At 43.8% G+C, this 15558-nt stretch overlaps 1 long non-coding RNA gene across 1 annotated transcript in view; it reads right to left on the reverse strand.

The window, feature by feature from the left end:
- Window positions 1-7226: 7226 nt before the first annotated feature.
- Window positions 7227-15558, reverse strand: part of LOC116421229 — a 62856-nt gene continuing 54524 nt past the window's right edge. Inside the window, exons 2-3 of the long non-coding RNA XR_004231526.1 lie at window positions 7862-7969; window positions 7227-7478 (exon numbers count right to left, since the gene is read on the reverse strand). This is a non-coding gene — a long non-coding RNA (uncharacterized LOC116421229). The remainder of the gene's footprint in view (window positions 7479-7861; window positions 7970-15558) is intronic.

Consider the following 15558-nt stretch of genomic DNA (forward strand, 5'->3'; position numbering starts at 1 on the left):
TGCTGGGATTTGAATCCAGGACTCGGGAGCGGCTAGGCCCATCCTAGGCCATGCTATCAGCTTCTACCCTGCTGCTTGTTCTACAGTCAGACACCCCATTCCTCTGGGCTCCACTCCACAAAGAGCCATGTGAGAAAGCCCTTTCCAAGGGATGAAAGAAGCGCGACTGAAGCTATACCCTCATATCCTCCTCATGATAAACAATGTTCTTCTGGGCTTTTCTCCCTTTGTTTACATGCTCAGAGCTCAGCACAGGGCCTGGGCTCTGTCTATACCACCTACTACCTGTGTGAGTTTGAGCTGGCGGGGACAAGCCTCTATAAACCAGAGGGCCAGACTCAATGGCCTGAGAGGCTTTAAATCTGGGAGCTCTGCCTGAATCTTGACTCTCCTTCACTGTCAGGTGAGAGAGCAGCAATGCTCCTTGGGCTGCCAGGGCTCCCGAGTCCCTGGGATGGTCCCATCACCACATTCCCATCACTGGGAATGGGGGCAAAGTGCTGATGAGTTACTCAGGCCTGGGGTGTGGGGGGCAGGCAGCACGGTCACTGAGAAGCGCCTGGTGCAGTGGCCGGACAGCTGCGCTCTGGACTCAGGAAGCCTCCAAGGAAAGTCCTCCCTCTGGAACCTCTGGTGTGAGCCTGAGCCACTCCTTTAACCTGGCCAGTAGAGGCAGTGATGGGGATAGGAGTAGTACTGATGGTAGTAATAGAGGTACAGTAGTAGTCATTGGAGTAGTGGGAGGAAGAGGAAGAAGAGAAGGAGGAGAAAGAGGAGGAGGAGGAGGAGAAGGAGGAGGAGGAGGAGGAGGAAGAGGAGGAAGAGGAGGAGGAAGAGGAGGAGGAAGAGGAAGAGGAGGTAACATTTGGGTAGCACAGTGGATTGAGCACAAGATCTACAATCAGGAAGATCTGGGTTCAAATGTGACCTCAAACACTTAATATCTATGTCACCCTGGGCAAGTCACTCAACCCTATTTGCCTCAGTTTCCTCATCTGTAAAATGAGTTGGAGAAGGAAATGGCCAACCGCTCCGTATCTTTGCCAAGAAAACCCCATAAAGGGGTCTTGAAGAGTTAGATATAACTGAGAAATAACTACTGTCAATAGTAGTAGTGACAGTAATAGCAACAGCTAGTGTTTCTATACCACTTTAAGGTTCCAAAGCTCTTCCCAAATATTCTCTCACCACATCTTCCCAACAATCCTGACAGACGGATGCTATTTCCTCCCCTCCCCTCTGCATTTTATAGCAGCAGAGATCATGTGATTTGCCCTGGATACAGCATTGGAGTGTCTGAGGCTGGATTTAGACTCAAGTCTTGAGAAACTGAGGCACACTTGAATGAATTGAGTCAGAGTAACAGATCAAAGCCAGTAAAATTTATATGATAATAATGATGCTATAAGAAAAACAGAGGGCAGCTAGATGACACAGTAGGTAGAGCACTGCCCCTGGAATATGGAGAATCTGAGGTTACACCTTTTGTCAGCCACTTAATACAACACCAGTTGTGTGACCCTGAACAAGTCACATAATCCTGATTATCAGAAGGAAGGAACAAAAGAAGGAAAGAAGGAAGGAAGGAAGGAAGGAAGGAAGGAAGGAAGGAAGGAAGGAAGGAAGGAAGGAAGGAAGGAAAGAAGGACAGAAGGAAGGGAAGGAAGGAAGGAAGCAAGGAAGGAAGGAAGGGAGGGAGGGAGGGAGGAAGAGAGGAAGGGAGAGAGGAAAAAAAGAAAAATTATTTTGAAAAGACTTAAGAATTCTGATCAATGAAAGGATTAACCCAAATTCCAGAGGCTTGCTGACACAGCAGGCTGCCCTCCTGTTAAGAAAAATGATGAACTGAGATGCAAAATATGACTTACGTGTTTAACACAAAGTAGGAACTGGTATCGCTTGATTGTACATATTGTGAGAGTTTTACTTTTTGTTGTGTTTTTTTTTTCTGAATGGGGAGTGGGGAGGCAGAGAGAAGAAAATGAAGGGGAGAAAAAGGAGGGGAGGGAAGGAGGAGGAAAGGAAGGAGAGGAATTAATGTATTTTTTTTAAATGAACAGAAGAGAACAAAAGGAAAGCCAGAATAGTGGACAAGAAAAGCAGCTTTAAAAGTTCTTGTGTTTTTTATGTACATTTGTTCAAGAGAAGCAAGCCACATAAAATAGAGCTCTGGAGCTTCCAGGATAATGCCCTTCTTCGATTGTACTATGCATATGGAAATGCCCTTTTTATTTGCTTTTTGTTATGCTCAGAATAAAATCCACATTATCATCCTAAAGGGAGAAAAAGATTCTTCTTCCTAACTCCTCCTGACCCTTTCTTTGACTCTGAGTCCTGCCCAAAGGCTTCTGCACAGCTCGGGGCTAAAAGCCCCTTGGGTCAGTCAGCTGGCCTTCATTATCAACTGGGATAATATTAGGGACCTGGCTGGTCCCTGAGGTCAGAGCCGGGGCCCTCTCCCGCACTGCTCCCTTCCTTTTCCTCCTCTCAGAATATTTCTTGTTTGATTTAATTCTTGAATCCAGGTGCCAGAGCCCCCAGGAGGCTGCCATCCCAGAGCTCATTCCCACGCCTCATCCAGCAATCAAAAGCATTCAGTAAGTGCTGACTGTATGCCAGGCACTGGGAAGGAAGGAAGGAAGGAAAGAAAGGAGGAAGGAAGGAAGGAAGAAAGGAAGGAAGGAAGGAAGGAAGGAAGGAAGGAAGGGAGGAAGGAAGGAAGGAAGGAAGGAAGGAAGGAAGGAAGGAAGGAAGAAAGGAAGGAAGGAAGGAAGGAAGGGAGGGAGGGAGAGAGGGAGGGAGGGAGGGAGGGAGGGAGGGAGGAAGGAAGGAAGGAAGGAAGGAAGGAAGGAAGGAAGGAAGGAAGGAAGGAAGGAAGGAAGGAAGGAAGAAAGGGAGGGAGGGAGGAAGGGAGGAAGGGAGGGAGGAAGGGAGGGAGGAAGACAATCAGAGTCTGTTAGAGGAGCTGGAGGTCTCAGCAGAAGGGCAAGTGCCCCAGAGATACCCCCCAGTGACAGGAGTGATGGGTCAGTCTCACTGCTGGCTGCCTCATGTTCAAGTCCAAGTCACAATTCCTTCCGCCTGACTTTGCACACGTTGCTTCCGCGGCACTAAGTCCGGCTCAGTTGCCCTTTCCCACTCGGGCTCCCTCATCTCCCTTTGGACACCCGGCCAAGGAGAACGTGACCTCTCCGAAGGTTCCCACCCTCTATCAATCAACTGAGAACCCACGACTGACCCTGCAGCGGTAGAGTTAGGGCTCTGGAGCACAGAATGGTACCAATGTACCCATTTTCCTTTCTGGTCAACAGAGGCATGCTAAAAGCGGGAGTCTTACCTGAAACAGCTCAAAGGTTTACTGAACAAGCCAGAAACAGAATCTGCCTTCAGCCCCTTCTTCATTTAGCCCCCCCCTTTTATAACATGGGGCGAGGGGGCTGTTTATTTAAACTCCCTTGCCATTTACATGAAACTATTCTGGGCTGGGACATTTTCACTTCTTAACAGCTGCCCGGCAACAGCCATTTAGAACAAAAAGCAAATAGCATCTTATCCCAGTCAGACCACAGGGGAAATCTGAGGTCAGCACAATGTTAGGACACATCCAGGAACTGGGCCAGTAACTGCCTCCTGGACCAGTGGGAGTGGAGGGCTGGGAGGGGGTGGGGGACCTTCCTTCGTGGTCCTGCTCACAAAGAATAGACTCACAGGTTTCGCGCTGGAAGAGGCCAGAGTTCGACTCCTTCATTTTCTAAATAAGGAAACTGAGGCAAAGAGAAGTGAATAAATGACTTGTTCAGGGTCGCACAGATAGTAAGGGGCAAGATTTAATCTGATGAACTCCCAGCTCTTACACCTGTTTTTGAGTGTACGTGAAAGTGTTTATGTATGTGGGTTTTTATATATTTATTATTAGAGACAGTGTAGATGGAAGACCATCTAGTCTAATTCTTTTTTTCAGATGAGGAAACTGAGGCAGAGAAGAGCAATATGACTTTCACAGGGTCCTAAGTTCCAGAAGCGGGTTTTGATCCATGGCACATGCTTGGGTGGGGTCAATGGGACAGCCTTGCTCCTTATGTATTCTTACATAAGGATTCCACGTAGTGGAACAAGAGTTCTAGATGCAGAAGAGAGAAGATCTAGGTCTGATTCTCTCCATCTCCAAGTTTTATTGCTCCATGGATCTTCTGGGAGTTTAGGGCCTTGACACATTAACTCTGTGACCCAAAGAAGTCCCTTATTCCCTCCTACCTTCAGTTTCTTCCTCAAGGGGCAACTATCACCTTGCCCAGGGAGCAGATTCGGGGAGAGGAGGAGCTGTGATAAGGGTTCCTTGGAGAGTATAAAAAGCTACAAATAGGGTCCCTTCTCCCTCCCTTGGTTGTCGTCAATAAAGGCTTTATAAAATATAAAAAAGCTATCTGGAGGTGAGTTAGGGTTATTATTCTCCGTAATTCCCCAATGGAAGAATCTCAGCAGAGGCCGGACAGCCATTTGCAAAGAGAAACAACTTCTGCTCTCTTGCTCTCTTCATCCTTTCTCCAGAATAGTAGGTCACGGAGCCTTCTTTCTTAGAATCCCCACAAGGGGATGGCCTTTCTTATTTGCCTCTTCCAATCCAGCAGCAATGGGATTCAAAATGGCGGGTAACGCTCGATAATACCAATAGGAATGAACATTTATATAAGGCTCTAAGGTTTGCAAAGCACTCTGGAAAGTGTCTTATTTTATTGCCATAAGGAGATAAGGGTTGTTATGGTCCACATTTTACAGAGGAAGAAACTGAGGTAGGCAGCTGTTAAGTGTCTTGCCTAAGAGTTGTAGAGCTGGCAAGAGTCTGAGGCTGGCTCACCTGCGAGAGCCTGAACCCCTTTAACTTTGGTTCCCCCCACTTTGTGTGTGTCTCTCTCTCAGAGTACAGGTGACTGAATGGTGACTTGGAGAGGGACATTTACAGCCTCAGAGAGAGTCTCTCTGAGATCTCTGTCAGTCCTGGCTACTCCCTAGGAAATGTTGACTGTAGTTTCTATTTGAAAGAGGAGAAGATGATCAACAGCCTTTGAAACAGCTTGGCAGAAGACCCAGACCTTGAGGGAATTTTCCTGATAACGTTGAGTCAAGGGGACAGTGAAGTGACTGGTCATCAAATCCCATTAATTGTCTATGAATTAATTATTAATAATTATTATAATTAATATATAATATTACTATATTAATATAATTGATAATTATTAACAATAATGAATAAATCTGAACAACAGATTCATGGGCTTGGGCTGGGGAGAGAGTGAGGGAGGGATACTCAGCCCTCTCCCACCAAGCGTTCCCAGTGTCCTGTGGTCTGAGGTTTTAAGTGCCTTTCTCCTAGAAAAGTATTATAAGTCGATGGGTTTTTTTGGTTATGGGTCAAGCTTTGTCAATGAGTCTTTTGTACTTTTACCATTTCCTTTACCTGAAGGAAATAAAGAGCTGTCCTGTGTCTACTTTTTACCTTGACTATGTTTTTTCTGGCTTGGGGGGGGATGCATGAATTAAAAGGAGCTCGTTAAGCACTTGTGGGGTGCAAAGCCCTCTGCACAAAGGAAAGCAAGGTGATGTGTGTTTTCAAGAAACTCGGATTCTCATGGAGACCTTAGACACGAGTCAGACCTAAACCAGAAGTAGCTAAGGGAGCCGGAAGTGGCTAAGGGAGCCACAGAGCCACTGAGTTTGAGAAAGAAAGATCCGGATCCCTTATTCAGAGGCCAGACTGCAGCCAGGGTCCAAATGAGCCCAGAGCTTTGGGAATGCTTGGTGGGAGAGGGCAGAGTATCCGTCCCTCACCCTCTCCCCAGCCCAAGCCCAATGAATCTGTTGTTCAGACTTATTCATTCCAATCCTTGAATGATGTTAGAATTAGATTTAATCTAGAAGATATATTAATCCCTCTTCATCATTTCAAATATATAAGAAAAATGCAGAGCAGTGAATTAAATGCAGGTCAGATGGTTATTGTTTTGGGTATTATTATTATTATTATTGCTGAGACAATTGGGGTTAAGTGACTTGCCCAGGGTCACACAGCCAGGAAGTGTTAAGTGTTTGAGGCAGGATTTGAACTCCTGACTTCAGGGCTGGTGCTCTATCCACTGCACCACCCAGATGCCCCTTCTATTATTTTTTTTTCAGGCTTCACTTTTCCCAAGTAATTGGACCACGGATGGTTCCCAGGGAGCTCACAAATTCTCTCTGGACCAAATGGATCAAGTCTTTATTAACACCTACTGTGCGCAGGCCCTGTGCAAATCCGAGGGCTATAAGGACTAAGAATACCCCAGTTCCTACTCTCAAGGAGCTTGTAGTCTAAGGGGAGAGGCAGTGGCGCAGCTAGAAATACATACAGCAAGAAAGGGTGACTAAAAGCACAGAAATGGGTGGCTCCTTCCCCAAATCATCCCCACAGCCTGCCTGGGAAAATCATCAGGCCCAATCAGCCAGGCAAGAGGCGAGCGGCCTGCGAGAGAAAAGATAAATAATTCAACAAGTTGGAGATGCTCCCGGGCCCCCACCCCCTCTGCTGTTTGAATCTGGATCAGATTTCCTGAAACCATAAATGAGGAGATGAATTCACAAGCTGAGAAAAAAATATCCGCGCCAAAAATGCAAGGATTTTATGACCATCCCTTCCCTGAGTCACCCCAGCCCACAGCGACCTTTCCCTCAATTATAATTCTCTTAGCTGGGAAGGATGGAGGGAAGGAGGTGGGGAGGAGGGACAGAGGGAAGGAGGTGGGGAGGAAGGACAGAGTAAGGTAGGGAGGAGGGATGAAGGGAAGGAGGTGGGGAGGAGGGACAGAGGGAAGGAGGTGGGGAGGAGGGACAGAGGGAAGGAGGTGGGGAGGAAGGACAGAGTAAGATAGGGAGGAGGGACAGAGGGAAGGAGGTGGGGGAAAGGACAGAGGGAAGGAGGGGGAGAGGAGGGACAGAGGGAAGGAGGTGGGGAGGAGGGACAGAAGGAAAGAGGTGGGGAGGAGGGACAGAGGAAAAAAGGGAGGAGGGACAGAACTGGAGGGAGGGGGAAGACAGGCCTAAATGTGTAGCTTTGAAAATTCTGCCAGGGACTGCCCATTGAGGCTCTGCCCTTGCCTGGCAGGACACCACAAAACAATGAACCAAAAGTCAGAAGAATGAGAATTTTTCTGACATTCAACACATTTTTCTTTATTAAGGGTCACATTATTTTTTTTTCAGCTTTGACTCTTCCCAACACATACACACACACTCACTCACACACTCTAATTGCACCCTAGGCAACGGGCTTCTCTGCCACCCCCCATCTCTGCCCTTGACATAGCAAACACAGGCTCTCCCACACACTTGGTTCCATGTGGTCTCTGGATCACAGGGTCAGAGGTCGAGAGCCGAACAGGACTTGGCGAGCACATGGTCCATCACTCCCATTTCACAGATGACATGGCTAAGGGTAAATGACTCTCCTGGGAATACAAAGACAGTATCAGGGGCACAGTTTGAACCCAGGTCCAAGATCATTCTCTGCTTTCTCGTGTATGTATCATTTCTCACCAACTAGACTATGTGCTCAAGGGCAAAGATTCTGTCTCTACTTCTTTGCTATTTCTCAGAACGCTCAGCTCAGTGTTTAGGAAACAGTCATCAGCTAATCGGAGTCCCTAAGGCAGGATCAGGAGAAAGGAGAGGATTCGGTGATGACTGTAACACAAATGAAAAGAACATTGAGCCGTAACCCACCTCTGAGTCATCACACTGACCAGTCCTGGTTCTGGAAGACAGATCATTTAAAATATCTCCCTCCTCTTATCAGAGAGGTGGTGGCCAACAGAGGGAGAGTGCTACATACATGTACTGTCAGCTTGGGCCCCCGGGGCAGATGGTTTTATTTAACTCTTCTTCCTGGTTCCAAAGGACAGGGTGCAGAGGGTGGAGCAGGAGCTTTATCTGGAACTGGCTAGGACATAAAAACAAATCCCAGTTTAATTTTGAAAACAGAAATTTTTTTTCAAAAAAATAATAACTCACATCTCCACAATTCTTTAAGGTTCAGACTCCGGTAGCTTGTAGGATGAAGATTAAATCAGGGTCTAGAGGAACTAGGTTCAGATAACCACCTGTCAGTAACTGCTTGTATGATCTTGGATAAGTCACTTTACCAATACCCCCAACCTCGGTTTCTTCATCTGCAAAATGAAGATATTAGATTAAATGAATTCGAAGAATCCTTCCAGCTTATGATGCAAAACATTATAATAAAAAATTAATTAATTTAAACAAAGCTGGAGAAGCCATCTGCTTTCTCTTATGGGGACTGAATATGGATCACAACATAATATTTTCCCCTTTTTGTTGTTGTTTTCTTGCTTTTTTTTTCTTTCTCATTTGTTTCCTCTTTGGTTTTATTTTTCTTGTTTAGATTCATTAATGTGGCAATATGTATAGAAGAATTACACGTGTTTGACCTATATTGGATTACTTGTTGTCTAGGAGAGGAGGGAGGCCGGGAGGGAGGGAGAAAATTTGGAACACAAAGTTTTGCAAGGGTGAATGCTGAGAATTATCTTTGCATGTATTTTGAAAAATAAAAGGCTATTAATATAATAAATGAATGAATGAATGAATAAACAAAGAATAAAATAAACAAACAAACAAATATATAAAAGCAACAAAACAAAAAACAAAATGATCAGATCTTTTGAATTCAAGTCTCTCATGAGTTGAAGTATAGAGCTCTCACCCTTATGCTACACTGGACAAAAGCTTCTGGAACAAATACATTTTGCTGAATTCTAGCCTAGTCCCACTATGGGTGTTCAAGCTAAGACTTCCTGTTCCTCACTGAGAACCCTCCATTCCAGTCAGGAGGGGGTCCTCAATCTTCCCTTAGGCACAAAATGCCCCTAAATCTTCTCAGCTCCTCCTGCCTGGAAGGTCCTCCGCCCTCCCTCGGATTATCTGACTCCTATCCAACCTTCCAGTCCCAGGCCCAGGCCCAGTGGAGGCCATGAGCCTTATGTGACCCCCTCCGCCCCAGCCACAGTGAGCTCTGCCTATTCTCCAGAAGCACTTAGTGATCTGTACAGCTCCTTTGGGCTTCATCAGAGAACGTCTCCTCTCCTCGACTATTTAATTACAATCAGATGGTAAGTGCTGGAAATCGCCTCAGTGTGCACCCGTCTAAGCCCTTTATTTTACAGATGGGTAAACTGAGGCCAGAAGAGGCTCCTCGTGGTCAAGCTAATCAAATGCAAAATCAGGCTCTTCTCAAGGGTAATTGACTTAAAGCTGGACCTCACAGTTTCTAGTCCCCATAACCCCATTTACAGCTTGAGCACTAGGAAATTGTGGTCCCCAAAAGCTAAAATGATCTGGCCAGAGTCCCACCACTGGTAAATATCCTACTCAAGGCTTGAACCTAAATCCCTTGATCTCTGGGTACCACCCACATCTCCCTTATCACAGGGCCTGGGGCTCAAAGAGACCTGGGAGATAATCTTTCTAACCCCGGGCCATCTAAAACTCAAGGAGACTCTTTAAGCAGAAAGACTCTAAATTCCCTAAACCCAGGGCAGCACAGTGTAGTGCTGTGGGCTCCAAAATTAGCCTCTAAAAGGCTGGATTCAGATCCCACCTCTTATACTTAATTACCTATGTGGTCCTGGACAAATAACCTACATGTGCCTCAGTTTCCCCATCTGTAAGATGAGAGGTTTGGGCTCTCGACCTCCCTCCCTCCAGCCCTAAATCCTCTCTTTCTCTCCCTTTCTCTTCCATCTCCCCAAGACGCCAGCGCTTTCCTTGGTGCACGGTGGGCACTCCATAAATTCAACAACAAAAGAAACATTGACTTAGCCCCTGCCAAGAGTAGCTGTTTCCTGAATGCACAGAAGAGCTGCTCCAAGCCGCTCCAAGCCTCGCATTCAGTGGGAGTGTTTATTTGGAGTCAGTTGAGGCATATAGGAAGCCTCAGGCAGTTTTCTCACTTGATCAAAGATAAACTCTCCACTAGCCAAGGTTGTCTAGAATGAAATGGTCATGAATTCAATTTTCTTTTAATTAACTAACTGCTCACATAAAAGCTGGGAACATTTGGCATCAGGGCTCCAGAGAGCATCAGAGCCAGTATCAGAGTCCCTTTTCACAGTGGAGCCATGTCAAGAAAAGCATTTGGAAAAGCAGGGAGTGCTGGGATCACTGGATGGCTGGGAGGCCGGAGCCTGAGGAAGATGACCTAATTGTACAAAGTTGGTCCTCTGGCTACACTGGCCAGAAATAAGGTCAAGCTACTCCCAGGGACAAATGCTTTGGACGGGAAGAGCCAAAGCGATCATGACTTCCCCCAAGAAAGATCTCAAATTAATTCTGCAGGCCGTGGATCTGAGCAGAAATAACTGCTGAGGTTTGGAGAAAACAGCTAGATGAAATTGAGGAGGGATGGAACTCGGTGGAAACATTGCAGAGAGTTTCAGAAAGGGCCTCTCAGGACTAGCAACTGAGGAAAAAGGCACGGTGCGTTAACAAGGCAGGGTGAACGGGGCATGGTACCAGGACACTGAAGTTTAGAGGGCACGAAAATTTTAAATGATCATTTCAAAAGACTGAGCAATTTTGAATGGGAAACTCTGGACAGCTTGTGTTAAAGTGGAATGAATAAAAACATTTATTAAGTATTTACAAAGTGCCAAGCACTAGGCTGAGCTCACAGGATAAAAGAGAAAAGTAAAACACTGGACTTGAAGTAAAAAAACTCCCATCTTTGCTGCTTCCTACCTGTGTGACTTTGGGCAGGTCATCTGACCTACCTCAGTTTTCTCATATGTAAAATGACATTTGGACTAAATGGCCTCTGAGTTTCCCTCCAGGTCTAGATCAACGATTCTATTATTCCTCAGCAGCAGCAGAAAGAACTAAGCACAGCCCCTATTTTGCAATAAACAAACAAACAAATAAACAAGCAAACAAATAAATAGATAAATGAATGAATGAATGAACGAACCAACAAACAAATAAATGAAACCTTTTCTAAAATAGGAAGATTCTATTTTCTTCCAAGTCATAGCTCTTACACTTTTGACCAAGAAATCCTATGCTTCTTGCACACAGTTAGGATGCTACTGAAAGGATAGTCATAAAGACAAACAAACTAGTAGAGTAGAAAGAGCAGATATGGAATAGAAAGAAATCCAGATTCAAATCTTGCCACTGGTGGGTGCTAGCTGTGTCTCCCTGAGTGAATCACTTTACCTCTCAAGGGTCTCAGTTTCCTCATCTGTGAAACAGGGGTTTTAAGAACATCTATCTCCCACAAGTTTAAAGTCCTACATAAATGATAATTGTTATTATTAGCAAAAATGTCAAATAATGGGAAAAGCCCTGTCTTGGGAGGCAGGAAACCCGAATCCTAGTCATAAGTCTACCACTAATTAGCCATGAGACCTTTGAGATTTCCCCTCTCCAGGCCTCAGTGTTCTCATCTGTATAATAGCTTGAATAATATTTTCACTACTTCCTTCTCAAGATTACTTTCTCAAGAAAATGCTCAAGAACCTTCTGTGTTCCTCAGTTTTTTGATCTGTAAAATGAGGGAGGAAGGAGATTAGATTCCGTGATTTTTCTGGCTCTAATCTTCTAGCGTTCCAGCGTGTATGACAAAAACTTATTTAAATGACTACCTTATCCAAATTTTCGCCTTGGTATTACCAATGAAGAGCTTCAAGGGACACTGCATTTGTCTTAGCATATATATACCCCATCTGTGGTATGAGTTACACAGCTCTCACACTAGCATGTAGAATTATAATCACTTTCCTGTTAATATAATCACTGGCAAATGTTGGTCATAAATATTAAGTGCTAACAGGGCCAGATTACCCAGTGGACATTCAGGAATGTGCCTTGTGGGTCATGGAGTCAATGCTACACTTCCAGGAAGGTACAGGGGAGCCAACCACCAAGCCCCACCTCCTCCCGATCCCCTCAGCTATTAGCAGGCCCCACAAATCCCCTCCCTCTCTCCTTCTAGAAGCCAAGGTCTGAGACCATGGGAATTTGTCCAGCCTCTGGGCAGAAATAGTCCAACCCTCTGTGCTCAACCCAACACACAAAAGAAACATCCAGGTTTTCTCAGCAATGCCCATGAAGTGGTCTGTCTGCCTCCATTCTCTCATCCATCAGCCACACAACTGCCAAGAAAAGATGTTCTTAAAGCATAGCACCCATCATGTCCCTTCTCTGCTCTGGGAGCTATCATAGCTCGCTAGTGCCTCCAAGATAAAGCACCAACTCTCCCCTTTGGAATTTAAAGCCTTTCACTATCTGGTTCCAGTTTTTCTTTTCCATCTGATTCCAAATAATCCCCCTTCATTCACTCTGCATCCCAACCAAACCGACTGATTTTGTTGACTACCCTGTCCACTCTTGCATAATCAAAACTGGATTATTCTGCCTCCCCTCCTTCCCTTCTTGTGATTCCAAACTCCTTTCAAAACTCAGCTAAAGAGGCTTTTCCTGCTCTTCCCACTTGTTAGTAATACCCCCTCATCCCTTTCATTTAAATTTAGTTTGTATTTGCTTTTCCAGGTCCATGTTGGCTTTGATTCTGTCCCCCACTCAATAGAGTATAACTTCCTAGAGAACAAGAAACATTTTTATTTTTGTCTTAGTATTACCAGTCCCTAGAACAGGGTTTGATATACTTAAGCTTGGTAAGAGTTCTTGGGAGATCCTTAATAAATGTTTCTTGAATGAAATATTCTCTCTCTCTCTTTATACATATATATATATATATATATATATATATATATATATATATATATATATATATATATAAAAGCCTCATTCTCCAAGTTGTGAGAAGAATGTCTTTGTAAACCAATAGTTCTCTAGAAATGTGAATTATGATTATTGATATTGTTATTGTGTTAAGTGTTATCACCAGGAACTGAGATTTCAGCTAGAAATCACATCCATAAACTTGGATTATTTTTTAATGTAGTTAAAATATTTTTAGATTCTCTTTTTTTATAAACATAATCATTCGGGAAATGTAAACATTCCAAATATAAGGAAAAACAAACAAGAATTATAAGCAAAAACATGAACTTATGTTACACAGGGTTTTTGGAAATAATATTAATAGTTAGCATTTATTTAAACTTTATAAAACACTTGACAAATATCATCTCACTTGATCCTCATTTCAATTCTGGAAAGAAGATTCATTTACTATTCCTATTTAACAGATGAGAAAGCGGAGACAGACAAAAGTTAACTGCCTCCACGGTCACACAGCCAGCGTCTGGGGTTGGATATGAACCCGGATCAATCTGACACTGAGCTCATCATCTCATGCGCTGCACCATCTAGCTGCTTTATTATTAAACTTAACATGGAGTTTTGGAGTTGTTGAGGGTTGGGGTGGGGTTTGAATCAATTGGGGTGAAGTGACTTGCCCAGATTCACACAGTCAGGACGTATTAAGTATCTAAGGCTGGATCTGAATTCAAGTCCTCCTCCCTCCAGGGTCAGTCATTATCTATTGCCCCATCTAGCTGCCCCGTGGTAGTATCTGAGTCTTTCCCTTTAGAATGTAGCCGGCTGAGGAGCTCCTTATTTTCTCCACCCTGGCTCATTTTGTAGTTGAATTTAACACTACGTCACAATGACAAACCCAGATGGGTATCCATCAGCAGTGGTGAAAATCAGTTGAAGAGCCAGTGTTTATTAAATACTTAATATACTGTACTGTAATAGGCCGGGAATGGCAGTGTACCTGAGAAAGAGCCTTTATAATGTCTGCCCTCAAACACCTTATGATCCAATGGGGAAGACAGGATTAATTCAACTTCTATGTTGTGTTTTCCTTTCCTCTTTGCATCCTCAGAACTTACCACAGAGCCTAACACATAATGAGCGCCTACGTGTTAGCTATTGATCAAAATAAGTCAATACAATGACGCTCACTAACTGAATCTGCTTTAATTTACTAAATTGTAAGATGGAGATAATAGCATTTCCCTCAGCATTGTTGCAAAGTGCAAACGAGATAATATTTGTAAAACATGTTCAGCACAGTATTGAGTACAGAAAGGTGCTATATAAATGTTTATTCCTTTCCTTCCCATCCATATATGTATAGTCAAGTGAAACTGGTTCCCATTGTGACCGCATCCCAAATGGACTTCTCATTGTGCACGTGGGTCCCTAGTCCTTTGTCATGAAATGGGCAGTAGTCTTCTTCATTACTCTCTGGAATCAGGAATGATCATTTTGTTCTTTAGTCTTCCAAAGGGGGAAATGTCCTCGAAACAACGGTAAAATCATTGAATTTAAGGGTTCAAAGGGATCTCCAAGATCATGAAGTCCAACTTTTACGTGAAAAAGAATCCCCTATAGCATATCTCCAATTACTTTCCATTCCATTTGGAGGACAGCGTTTCTTTTCTTTCTTTCTTTTTTTTTGTTATTAAAGCTTTTTATTTACAAAGCATATGCATGGGTAATTTTTCCACATTGACCCTTGCATAACCTTTTGTTCCAAATTTTCCTCTCCTTCCCCCCATCCCCTCCCCTAGTTGGCAGATAGTCCAATACATGTTAAATATGTTGAAATACATGTTAGATCCAATATATGTATACATATATTTATACAGTTATCTTGTTGTGCAAGAAAAATCAGATCAAGAAGGAAGAAAACGAAAAACAGAAAAAAATGCAAATAAAATTTTGGAGAATGCTGTGTTGTGTTCCTCCTTCTGTTCCCATGGTTCTCTCTCTGGGTATAAATGGATCTCTTCATCACTGCACAAGTGGAACTGATTTGAATCATCTCAATGTTGAAGAGAGCCAGAAGAGGACAGTGTTTCTAATGCTAAATCTAAACTGGTTTCTCCACATCTGCCCATTCATTGCTCTTGGGTTTTTCCTTTGGGGACAACCAGAAAAAGTTGAATCCCTGTGATGTATGTTAATGTTCAGACATGTCCAACTCCTCATGAGCCAAATGGAGTTTTCTTAGCAGTGATATTGGAGTGGTTCCTTCTCCAGCTTATTTTATAGATCAGGAAACTGAGGCAAATAGAGTCAAGTGGACTTGCCTGGGTCACCCAGCTAATAACTATCTGAGGTCAGAAATGATGAGTTTTCCTGATTCCATTCCTGCTGCTCTGTGCAATATGGTGCCATTTAGCTGCATGGCAACTTGTCAAACAGTCGAAAATGGTTCTCATGTTTCTTCTTCTTTTAAATTAAATATCTTTCAACGGAAGCTTACATGACATGGAATCAAGAGTCTTCAAGATCCTAGTTACCTTCACTCTCTGGGACTCAGTTTTCTTATTTGTAAAATGAAGGAGAATGAATTAGATGGACTTTGAGATCCTTTCAGTTCTAGATCGTAGACCCCTATGTATGGTCTTTTGGCACTTTCCAGATCATCAATGTCTGTTCTGAAACATGGCACTTGGAAAGGAACTCAGAGTAAATTATCATTTAATCTATACTATGGAGTTTGGCACTTACAATGTCTGAATTCTAGAGGTTCAG

This window comes from Sarcophilus harrisii, chromosome 2 (assembly GCF_902635505.1).
Source record: "Sarcophilus harrisii chromosome 2, mSarHar1.11, whole genome shotgun sequence".
Classification (NCBI taxonomy): Eukaryota; Metazoa; Chordata; class Mammalia; order Dasyuromorphia; family Dasyuridae; genus Sarcophilus; species Sarcophilus harrisii.